The 12,841-nt window shown below is 44.1% G+C and overlaps 1 protein-coding gene across 1 annotated transcript in view; it reads left to right on the forward strand.

Annotated features, from left to right (window-relative positions):
- The first annotated feature begins 2,407 nt into the window (after positions 1–2,407).
- MYLK (myosin light chain kinase) overlaps positions 2,408–12,841 on the forward strand; it is a 272,240-nt gene continuing 261,806 nt past the window's right edge. Inside the window, exon 1 of the mRNA XM_072985155.2 lies at positions 2,408–2,545. The gene's annotated coding sequence lies outside the window, so the exon portion shown is untranslated. The remainder of the gene's footprint in view (positions 2,546–12,841) is intronic.

Raw genomic sequence — 12,841 nt, forward strand, 5'->3', positions numbered from 1 at the left:
GGCACTCTGACATAGCTCTGTAGTGCAAAAAGTAGCTCTAACATCTTCACAAACCACACAGAGCTACTGCCATTGCCACTGAATGTTGGTAGCAACTGTGCTGGCAATAGGAAACTTGATGGCCACTGCAAAATTGTGGTAGTAGCAAAAGAGGAGGATCAAGCCCAGCAGGGATATGGGCCACCGTGGATTGTAGAAAAATCAGAGGCCCATCCATCACTCCAGAAAGCTGTCTTTCCCTGATGTACATACATCTTCGACATAGTTGCAAGTTTTTAGCCTTAAGGTGCACTTGGCTTATCATTCCTATGTAAGAGCTGCTTGTACATAAACCAAAGCTGAATTCACACACTGTGTTCAAGCACAGATCAGCAGAGGATACTTTAAAGATCCTCAAGATCAGGGAGATACTTTAAGATCTTTGAGTGACCAGCAAATGCTTCTGACTTTCCTGTGTTTTGACAACAGGCGCAAATAATAAGGCTGTTGAACAAGAATGTTTTTAGGCAGCCATGAGCGGTTTTTGGTTTGGTTTTTGTGTTTGGGTGATAAATAACCTGTGAGTTAGGTTTTTGTTGGGCTAAGTATGTGCACAGAACCACCAGATTCCTTAAACTTTAGTGTACGTCCAACTATTTCACCCATTTTATTGCACCAGACCAAAGGTGGTGGGTCTTAGAATTCCAGTAAAAAACAAACTAGATGTCATGATTTTTAGTTTAAAGGGAAGGCAGGAAGTAAGGAAGTAGAGCTTATATAAATAAAAGACTTTATAGTTCTTCATTAAGGTTGTTGTTAATGACAAGAAGGCTTGGAGATAGCTAATTCACAGGGGCATTATAGTAGTAATGCGGTGGCACATAACAAGACACCCCCCCCTTCATAGATCCAGTGAGAGTTATATGTACACTCCCAGATACTTTGTGGACTCTGTTTCTTTTACTTTCGACCAACACTACCCTTCCAATCTAAAATTATCTTTTCCTTCCAGACCTCAGAAAAACCAGCATGCTGGGCCAAGCAGTGCAAGACAATCTGCAGCCCGCAGCAAAGGGCAAGATTTCCCACACACTTTGACCAAACTGTAGAAACAAAGCTGTACCTTCCTTCAGGACTGGCAATGGAGTGGGGGTCATCTGCCACCCTGGAACAGAAGACTGCTTTGGAGGATGCAGGATAAGCTCCAGGGTAGGCAGATAGCTCTGTCTTCTCAACAAAGGAGAATGGCCAGGGAGCTCAGGAAGAATGGAGGTGTGTGTGTGGGGGGAAATGTCACTGCTCCCCTCTCTCCAGCACTAGCTTCCTCAGGCAGTTTGCCTCACTCTGCCTTAAAGGGAGGGCATGCTAAAGGTCCACCTGTACATCAACATACACCAAAAGGGGTCAGGGAAGTGCCAATGCAACAATTCCAAAAAGGTCAAATCAATTCTGACTGGTGACTCTCTTTCAGGGTTTTCAAGGTACTGAATACTTAGGGGTGGTTTACCATTCTCTTCTTCTTCTGGGGGCTGCGCTGGGACTGTGCAGCTTGCCCAAGGCCACACAATCTGGCTCTGCTCACAAGAGAGATAGCAAACTAAAGACAATGCCCCTCAGTGTATGGGTGATCAGTGTGACACAGCAAATGAGAATGTGGGACTTTGGCCGGGGAGATAAACATAACACACCTCCACTCATCTTGGGTCACTCAACCTTTCTGACACGGTGGATAAGAGGTCAGCATGTGAAGTCCACTGCACTGACTGAACCCTTAAGGGTTTTTAAAAGTCAAGCATGATGTGTTTGCTAGAAAAATATGCATTTGATTTAACGTCTCCTCTTTAAATCCCGCACTTTCTGCCCTCTGTTGACAGTTCCCACCCACCTAATAAGCACAGTCACTGGGGGTTTTAGAAGACCTGAGAGCGATTCTCCGGGTTCTGGAGCAGCCACGTGTGGACGGATGGCTCCACGAGGACAGTCTACGGTGTTTGGGCTTCTCTGATAGCCTGAAGTAGCCCAGCTGGCTCTTAAGAAGTCTTAGCGGCCAGCGCCTAGCGAGGTCGGTCACGCCAGGCGGCCGCCCTCGCCTTCCCTCCGCTCCCTGGGCCCCCAGCCTGCGGCCTCCCCTCCCCTCGTCTCCTCCTCCTCCTCCTCCCCCCACAGGCTGCAGGTCGACGGCGTTTGTTGTCAAAACTGCAAGCCGTCCGGGGCGGGAGGCTGCCGGCTACCTCTCCTCCTCCACCACCACCACCTCGCTCGCCTCCGCCCTTCCCCGCGCGCTTCCCTTCCAAGCTCTCTCATTCAGCCACATGCACGCAACCCGCCAGCCTCCTTCTTCTTCCCGCCCGCTTTGGCCCCTTCCACCGGCACCCACTCCAGCATAAGGCACCCGGGCTTTATTCACTATAAGCGGCCCACATTTTTTCCCCGAACGTGGACTTAAAGGGGACCCGCTTTCGGACGGTGGCGCGGAGAGAAACTTCGCGGGCGGAGACCCGAGAGCGAGCTTGAGATCCGGCGGGAGTTTCTAACTGGCGCGCTGGTGGCCGCCGGAGCGACCGGGGTGAGTCTCTCGCCCGCTTGCTCTCTCTCTCTCTCTCTCTCTCTTTCTCTCCCTCGCCTCCGAGGATGGGGCTTGCCGGGTTCCCTGCTTTTCCATCTGCCCATCGCTTTGTACGCAGGCAGACGGGGCTGAAGGGGCGAAAACGATTCGAGCTCGGCAGCAATTCGTACCTTGAAGAAACATATCTATTTGTGTGGTGGGGCAGGGTGGGTCGCTGTTCCCCAGGGCTTGAGAAATTTACATTTGTGGACTACAGCTCTCTCCCTCCCCCCGGGAATTGTTCTCCAAATGTAATCCTTCTTTGTTGAAACACCAACTTTTTATTCTTCTTCTGCCAAGACGCCTTGCTCAGCAGCGACGGCTGCCGTCTTGTGCCTAAGTGCCTTTCCCGGCAGTAAGTCCCACTGAGCGGAGCGGCTGGAGAGGCTGCTGCTTCCACATGAAACCCTCCCTCCCCTCTTTTTTGGGGGGGCACTCTTTTCTGTGAGCTGGCCCACACGGCCGCCGACCTCAGGAGGACACGCGTCCGTCCCGCTGACTGGACTTTCTGAGGGGGGCTTAAATGAGGTTGGGATCGAGCCCGCATCCCCCCGTTCTGACGAGCTCAAGGAGAAAAGAAGGGCGGGGGGGGGGACTCTAGCAGCTCTCGTTCATTTCGACCCTCATTGAAACGTGGTGGGGGAAGAGAGTCCAGCCGGTGGCTTGTGTGTATGTGTGTGTTTGTGTGCGTGGGGGACTCCCAGAGACACGCAGAGAAGCCTCGCGCCTCGGCTCCGGCTGGCATTGGGCGGGAAGTGTGCCGTTACCTTGGAGCAGCGGCTTCCTGTTAATTAATGTGAATAACGAAGCGCGAGGGGAATGAGAGCGTCGTCGGGAGAGGCATGTTTGAAGCTAGTTTCTGAGGCGACGGCGCGAGGGAGGAGGAAGAGGAGGATAGTGCCGGTAGTGGCGGCGCGCAGGGCGAGGGACCGAGTGCTCCACTCTGGGGTGCTCCTTACGGGGAGCCTCCGGCATTGTTTGTCACACAACTCTAGAGCGAAAGCCAAGCGTTCCTCCTCCTCCTCCTCTTCCTCGCAACTTCTGTTGCAATTACCATGAATGCCCGCTTATGAGTGTTATCACCCGATTGCAGTTTCAGTCAGTGTGCGTGGGAACTACGAGGCGCTACAGCGAGTGTCCTTCAGTTGCTACTTGAATCTCAAGGGGCTGTAGACTCCGGGCAAACACTAGCCTCACGTGAACTGAGAGGCCTGGATCCGTGGTTCCCCCTCCCCCCCCTCCGCAAGTGCCCACAGGCATGACCATAATTTCTATCAAGGCTTACGAAAGTAGCTTCTTGAGCTGAGGTCTCTGTTATTCCAAAACTGGCTCAGCCAGCATAGTTACTATTGGTGCTGGCTTGGGGATTTTGGTTCATGTAGTTTTAAAAAGTAACGTTTCTCGGTTTCGTTTTGTGCATCTGTGGGAAAAAGCCAGTTCTGAAAGGGGGAGCCAGTTCTGAATGGGGGAACCCTGGCACCCTGTTCCGCAAACTCTTTTTCCCTGTTTCCAAAAGGGAAAAAGTTAGGTTACTTCGCTGCAGCAAAAACAGCAGAGGCTTGTGGCATTTTGCACAACCCTGGTATCAAACTGTTTACAGCATGAGGTGGGGCAGACATAAACTATTATGACACCTTAAAGATTAACAGATTTGTTTCCATGTGAGCTTTTGTGGATACCCCCCCCTTTTGTAGACCAATACCCCCCCCCCAGCCAACCCCAATGCAGAAAGAGAATAGCTCAACTGCTTACTTGGAAACGGAATGTAACACCAGTTTTCATAGACTTCAGTCCACTTCCTAAAATGAGTGGAATGGGCAGTAATCTGGAAATCTAGGATATTGGGGGAGGGGGTATGTATGATGTGTTTGTGGCACATGTGGTGGCAGGTGAGAGTGTAGATAGGAAAGAGGAAGGGCACTTAAACACATAAATTACTGGTTATTAACAATGGCCATTCACAAAATAAGAGATTGTTATCTTGGCCCCCAATAACAATAAATGTGCTCATTTCCTTACTTAGTTTTAGAATGTTTATGTTATCACTAAGAGTTTTGCTGCTGTGTTTTGACATCACCTAAGGTGTAAACCAACATTAAATATAACCAGCATGACTGCATTGGTTTCACAATACTAAAAATGGCTGCGGGCTTTATGTGTTATTAACTTTAGAGAGTGCTCCCCCCCCCCATATATGAACAAACCTGAAAGTCCTTGTGCACAAGAAAAAATGGCTATGCACGAGCCACTTACACTGCAGATATTAGAAGGGTTGGTAGGTCTGTGTGTCTTTTCTGGATTCCTGGCCAGCCCTTCTTTTTTATTCTTTCAGTAATTTCCACTGGTCCTGGTAGACTTTTTTTTTTAAAAAAAGTATCCACAGAGGGGTCCCTCTCTCAGGTTGCAAAGGGATGTCATGTGTGTATGTGTGTGGCAGCCTTCCTTCTAAGTTAGCTTGTTCCAAGCCAACATCACTCAGGTATGGTGGAGGATGCTGTGCCATCATTAGTGTTGAAGCAGTGACACAACATTCCCCAGGTTGGTACTTCCCAGCTGTTCTAGTGTAGAGCTCCCAAGGTTCCTGCCATCAGCCACACTGCTGGGGTTGATTAGAGTGGAAGCCCACCAGTATACAGAAGATGCTGTAACTGTGCCATCGATGGCATCCTCAGGTACTCCCTTGTGGGCACAAAACGGATCATGTGAGTCAGCTTTGAAGAGTATGCCAGCTATAATTTAGAGAATTCTTTTTCATAGCCTTCAGTAAAATTTTTCCCATGCTTTTGCTGCCTTTTTTTTTTCCTGATGCATTTCAAATGGTAGTTGGGGCAATTGCTGTTGTTATTAAAGATATCACCTTAATTGGTTTTTAGAGAACCAATGGAGAACTTGCTCCATTATTCCAATGAAGGTCACTGCTGTTGCATCACAGTGGAGATCCATGGAGATGCCATGAAGTTTTCAGAACAGTCTTTGTACAGGAAAACATAAGAAGGTATCATACATAGACCACTGGTGCACTGAGCCCTAAATAGTGGGTCTGTCTCGCTTTTCACACAGGATCCATCACTAGCACTACTTGGAGAGAATGAGGCTGTGTGTTGTGCTTCTGTCTAAATATTAACCATGCCTAATCTGGTTTAGCTACCAAAATTGGATGAGATCTGCATGTTCAAGATGAACTGCTGGATAGATCAGTGTTTAATATTTGGCTGCAGAGCCAGAGGTTGGGAGGTCAATTCCCTGCTGTGCCTCCTTGAAAGGGGCTGGATTTGATGATCCATAGGGTCCCTTCCAATGTGGGTGGTGCTGAGCCACTGGGCTGTCGATTGAAAGGTTGGCAGTTTGAATCTGTGCGATGGGGTGAGCTCCTGTTGCTCGTCCCAGCTCCTGCCAACCTAGCAGTTTGAAAGCATGCAAATGCAAGTAGATAAATAGCTACCACTTGGGATGGTAATGGCATTCGGTGTCTATTCTTGCTGGTGTGTGTAAAATATGGACACACCTTCCCTTGCTTTACGTTTTTTTTTAGACTGAGAAACCTATTTTCATTGTCATGAGTGTTTAGAAGAAACCTTTTTACCAGAAATTGATAAATTTAATAATTGCAGGGATTTTTAGAACATACAAATGAAATATGGCAGAATTAGCCATAATGTATTAAAGGGGAAATTATTTTGACTGTGACAGAGGGAATATTTTTTGTTTATGCCTATACAAACCTGTGTTCTCGATGCAACCTCTTAACTTGTCTTATTTAATGCCTCAGAAACAACACTTTTGTGTTACAGAAAGGTTTGCTAGCAGGTGGAGGAAAGCCCTGTTTTCCATCTCAGGGTTTTATTAATTAAATCTTAGGGTTTTTTGGCCTCTAAAATGAGTCTAATCTACTTTTTGTTCCCCAGATTTGAAGCATAATAGTTTTAGGAGAACTCCAGAGTCACTTAAAGTCCTAGTTTAATTTTGTTGACTGAAAAGATTAAAAGCACAGTTCTAAATAGAGTTACAAAAGGGTTATCCCCATTGTAAGCAGTAGGGCTTACTTCTGGGTTGGCATGTGTGTCTATGCTGCATCACCCAATAATAATTACATGCTGTCAAGTCAATTCTGAGTTGGGGACCCTTTCTAGGGGCTTTCTAGGTACAGAGAAATCAGAAATAGTTTACTAGTCTCTTCTGGCAGCACTCTGGGACCATGCTTGAGAGCTGTTTTTCCATCTCTCTTTTAGGATGTTAGCTGGGGAGCAACACATTTAGTAATTGCTAAACAATACTTCTTTCTAAATACACTGATCACCTTATGTGTATATTTTTTTACAAGTAGGAAGAAATTATTTTTAAATTAGCAGAACATTGACTTCATTGAAAGTCCTTTCCAAGTTATTCAAGATAGAAGCTTGAACAATCCAACAAGCTCCAAGAGGACTAGTTTTCATGAGTTATCTGTTCAATTGACTTCCTAAGCATTATTGGACAGATGTGGTTGATTTGACTAGTAGCTGTGTAATTGCTGTTTCCGTTGTCTTCTCTTATTGAGAACATCAAGGTGCAATATTGATCATCTAGAGCAGACCTGGGCAAACTGGGGCCTGAGGGCCACATACCAACCGCGAGTCGCTCCTGTCCGGCCCATGGACAGTTTTGAACATGAAAACCATTTATAGCTTTTTGTCTAAAGTTGATCAGTTGCTTATCGTTAACATACTGCAAAAAACCTCTTTAATATTTGTGAAGATTAACAAATTTAAAATAAAAACAATCATAACATCAGTGTTTCATTTTATTTTTGAGTAAAGTTGGTTTGGCCCTGAACACAGTTCAGATTTTTCATGTGCCCCCCCTATAGAAATTAATTGCCCACCCCTGATTTAGAGCCTGCTGTGTGTGGGGGATGATGAGACTTGTAGTCTAATACATTTGGAGCATATTAGGTTGATCAGCCTATCTTAAGTTAGTATTAGTCAGCTGATAAGAAATCAGGCAAATTAATACTAACAGGGTTTGCGGACTGAGCAGAAGAGAACCTACCTTTCCGTATTTTTAAAAGCCTTTCAATCTGTAGCAAGTAAAGCTTCAAAGCATGATAAGATCTGAGGCTGATTAAGCTAGAGGCAGGGGCTGTTTTTTTAAAAAATGTAATCCATGCTGTCACAATCATCCATGCCACTCATGTACTTTGCCTAATATCAGCTGGCATACCAAGCTTGGTGTTTCTCAAGTTGCCACATATTTTGGGATTCCCCTGCTTGAACTCCATGTTTTCACTATGTCATTTATTCTACTCTGTTGGGCACAGATAATCTGTGTGCTGATACTAGCTGCACATGTTGTGCCTTTTTAAATCTTGTGACAGGGAAAAGGCTCCTTTTTTTTCCAGAGTGTTTTTTTTTTTTAAACACTCTGAGTTTAAAGCCAGCTTTAATTGTCAGAAAAGATCAGGTGAGTTTTTTCTGTCAAATCTTATATATTTATAATAATAACCCGCTGATCCATCCTGACATAAATCTATAGAAATATTATATTTGTTTGTTTGTTTTATATATATATCACCCCATCAATGCATGCATTATTCTGGTTGGTTTACAAGTTAAAACCTAAAACCCAACATAACAAATGCATTCAGTAATATGGCAATTCACAGGTATTGTTGCAATGCATCCACCACCTTGATTTTTCTCATACCTTTCTTTTGCTTTCACCAATCAGCATATGTATTACTATTTATATCTATAAGTGTCAATATAGGTGATTTCCCCCATATTATGAGAGCTCTGCCTGTAAATGGTGCACAGTTGTATTTTCCATCGCACCTCTCATTTACTTTATATTGTATATGCTGTGCAATTATGATTTATGCCTTCTTTCCCCCCAAAACAAAGAGAATGGATATCCACGGAGCAGCTAAAGAGGGTTTATGTATACAGCTGTATATCGTGCAAACTCCTCCACTATACAAGCCAGACAAATAATGGTTTCTGGCCGGTGAAAATGTCTTAAATCATCTTTGGGTCATTTTGGCTGTGAGAGTTTAGGTTTCTAGAATCTGTAGTGTTTATCCATAGGTTAGTGTAAAACACACACACGCCATCTTTCATTCTTCCAGGGCATTTTACATAAAACCAAACTAAAACAATCATAATTTAAAATAGTATTAGCTAGTTGCAATCAAAACCTCTAAAAAACCTTGGGTGGATAATTGAGTTTTCAGTTCCCTGACATTGAAAAGGTAACTGTGGGAATACCAGGCTGGGGAGAGAATTCTACAAGGTAAATACTAGCAGTGAGTACATCACCTGCCTGCCTCTGAGGAGGAAGCATCTGGAAGAGAGCCTTTGGAGGCTCTCATGGCACAAGCTGGCTACTGTGAGGAGTTCGGTTATACTAAGACAGTGGTCTCCAACCTTGGGCCTCCAGATGTTCTTGGACTTCAACTCCCAGAAATCCTGGCCAGCAGAGGTGGTGGTGAAGGCTTCTGGGAGTTGAAGTCCAAGAACATCTGGAGGCCCAAGGTTGGGGACCACTGCTTAGGACACTGGGAAGCTTGAGGGGATGGCAGAGGTTGCCATTGTCTTTTCTAGTAAAAACTCCTAGCACTGTGGTCCTGTAAGCCCTGGCTCTACTGCACTATTGACTGACTCTACCAATAGTTGTCTTACTTGCGAACATCCAAATGTATAGACATGTAGGAAGTGGAAAGGAGGCCAGGCCACAAAAGAACAGTACAGAAAAGTAGCAAGGAATTGCAGAGATGGCATTAGAAGGCCAACAGCTGAGAATGAGCTGAGGCTAGCTAAAGATACTAAAAGCAATGGAAAAGTGTTCTTCATGTTTGTGCATAGCAAAAAAAGAAAGAAAAGAAATGAAACAGTGGCTCAGCTACTCAATGGAGATGGAAAAATGGTAACAGAAGACAAAGAAAAGGCAAATATGCTCAATTCCTATTTTAGCTCAATCTTTTCCCAAAGGACAGACTACGCCCCTCCAGACAAATGTGAAGTGCAAGTGGAGGAGATAGGACTGAAGCTGGAGATTGATAACCAAATAATCAAGGAATATATTTCTACCATGAGCAACTTCAAATCTCCAGGGCCAAATTAACGGCATCCAAGAATATTGAAGGAACTCTCGGACCCACTGTCCATATTTTCTTGAAATCATGAGAAATGGGTGAGGGGCCCGGATGATTGGAGGAGGGCTATGTTGTCCCTGTCTTTAAAAAGGAGGAACCTGGGAACTACAGACCAGTCAATCTGACATCAGTCCCAGGGAAAATTCTGGAAAAGATTTTGAAGTAGTCACTATGCAACCACTACAAGTGAGAAGGATCTTGGAATCATCATAGATCACAAGTTGAATATGAGCCAACAGTGTGATGTGGCTATAAAAAGGGCAAATGCTATTTTAGGCTGCATTAAGTGTTCAAATCCCGCAAGGTACTAGTTCCTTTCTGTTTGGCACTCGTTAGGCGTCATCTTGAGTACTGTGTCCAGTTGTGGACAACACACTTCAAGAAGGATGCTGAGAAATTAGAACAAGTTCAGAGCAGGGGCAACAAGGAGGCTGGAAACCAAGCCCTGTGAGGAAAGACTGAAAGAACTGGGCATGTTTAGCCTTGAGAAAAGAAGACTGAGGGGTGATATAATAACACTTTTCAAATACTGTACTTGAAAGGCTTTCAAACAGAGGAGGGGCAGGATCTGTTCTCGATCATTCTAGAGTGCAGGACACACAACAATGGGCTCAAGTTACAGAAAACCCGATTTCAGCTGACTATCAGGAAAAACCTCCTAACTGTATGGCAATAGAATCGGTTACCTTGAAAGTTGGTGAGTGCTCCAACACCGGAGGCATTCAAGAGAGATTTAGACAAGCACCTGACAGATATCCTTGGATTTTTTATTCCTGCACTAGGCGGAGGTTGGACTCAATGGCTTTTAGGCCCCTTCCAACTTCATGATTCTGTAATTCTATATATCACCTAAGTATAAGCCCATTATGCTTGAGAAGAACTTACTTTGTTCCATTTGAATATATTTAGGATTAGATCTTATTGTTATACAATATGGATTTGCAGAGGTTCTGTGGAATTTTTTTGCTAATCTTGTGAATATATGCTAGATTTCTCTTTTTTTCAAATTCCTTGTCATCTGAATTTTACTAAGTAGAATTCCATTGATGTGGGAAAGTCCTTCCCCCTGAGAAATGTGGTTAGCCTGCTGTTCTCTGTAGCGCTTTATCTAGTATGACAATATGACAAGGATGGGGAATGTGTAGCCCTCCAGATGTTTTTGGATGCATCACCCTATGCTATGTTGGCTAGGGCTGATAGGGCCTGCAGCTCAGCATCTAGGGGGCCCACAGGTTGCTCAGCCCTTGTAAGACCTACCTGTCAGAACATGGCCAAAGAGCCCGAAAAACCCACAACAACCATTAGATCCCGGCTGTGAAAACCTTCGCGAATACTTCCTGTCAGTGTTAACTTGCACATGACTCTTTACAAATCGTATCTTTCAGTTTAGTACACACTTTAAAAATCCTTTTGCATGTGAGGTGTAATATGAAGGCAGATATTTATGGAATATTTTTTCATTAATTATGATGGATATTAAATTGGTTTGTCTCTATTAACTCAAGATGAGGGGGAATGCTACCTGTTACAAACACATCCTCCTTAGGACACTTGTAGTGCTTATCAGTTTGTCTCTCCAGCCTCTATTCACTGTTTGCTCATCCTTGGTAATTACTTAACAATCTTAGACAGTTTCTTTTTTATTTGCAGCTAGTTGATGTCCAGATATTTGAAGAAAAATCATTTTGCAGCCTTCAGTTCATGTCAGGACTTTATCAAAATTTACAAGATTGTTGTTGTGTTAGCCTGTTCCAGCCCAAACAGCAAAATCTTAAAGATTGGAAAGATTTATCTCACTAAAAACTTTCGTGGAATGCTTGGAGTGTAGCTGCATTTGGCAGATTATTATACATGTGCTTAGTGAGTGGGTAGAGATGTGAGAGAAATGAAATGCAGAAAAGTACAAAATATGATTATTAACAGGGGTCATTTGGTGGTGGTAAAACAGACATCCTTCTATAGAAGGACAGGGGCTGAAATCCTTTTGTGCCATTTTGTGTGTGCAAAAGAAATGACGATGTCATCATCAGCACATCACTGCTGATCAAAGGCTTCCCTTGGCAATTTTGGGGTATGTGCTGTTTTGTCACATTATATGAAAAGTTACGTTTTTATACTACAGCTTCTCAAATTCCCTGGAATAGCCAGTCTAAAAATTAATATATATTTTTTAAAGTATAGAGATTAGCTGGTTAACAGATAACTCTGTTCAGATCACAAGATGTTGCATGCATGTGCTTTGGCTCATTTGCACGAAAGTAGGATAGTTATAGTCCACAGGGGATAAAAGTGCAAAGAATATAAACAGAAAGAATTGCCTTCAGGATGACTATTAATAATCATGAGTTGGATGATAATGCAGACATCTCTGAATTGATGTGATAGCAAACACATGTACCAGGAGTGTATTTCTAATCAGTGGAGGTAAGAACCTGCTTTAAAGATAGTTCAAAACACATGATTTGTTGGCAGGTTAAATTTGAAGCTCTAGTCCAAGCTGTAATCCTATGTTTTTAGCAGTGATTTGATGGTGTTCCAAATCTTCTTTAAGAATGTATGAAGATATGAACAAACATCACTAGTAGGAAGGTGAGAAGTGGGGACACATTCAGTTTGTAGAAAGCCAGTTTGGTTTAGAGCCATTTGGCTACATTGAAAGCCAGTTGGCTCAGTGATGCTGCGTTCAGTAATGCTTAGAAAGAGTTACATATCACCCTCTACACATGTTTCTTTAGGAAGGTCCACATCCATTTGAGAAACCATGTAATAGAATACAGTGGTGCCTCGCATTACGACGTTAATTCGTTCAAGCGAAATCGCTGTAGAACGAAAACATCGTAAAGCGAAAATAAAAAAGCCATTGAAACGCATTAAAACCTGGTTAATGCGTTCCAATCGGCTAAGAACTCACCGTCCAGCGAAGATTCTCCATAGGGGCGGCCATTTTCGGGTGCCTGTGCAGCGAAAAATGGCTCCTAAACACAGTGGGGAGCCATTTTGAGCACCTGGTGGCCATTTTGAAAACCCGACGATCAGCTGTTTTGATTGTTGGGGAGCGAAAATCGGTTCCCAAAACAGGGAACCGATCATCACGCAGCGAAATTCCCCCATTCAAAACGTCATTTTGC

The sequence above is a fragment of the Pogona vitticeps genome, chromosome 1 (genome assembly GCF_051106095.1).
Source record: "Pogona vitticeps strain Pit_001003342236 chromosome 1, PviZW2.1, whole genome shotgun sequence".
NCBI lineage: Eukaryota > Metazoa > Chordata > Lepidosauria > Squamata > Agamidae > Pogona > Pogona vitticeps.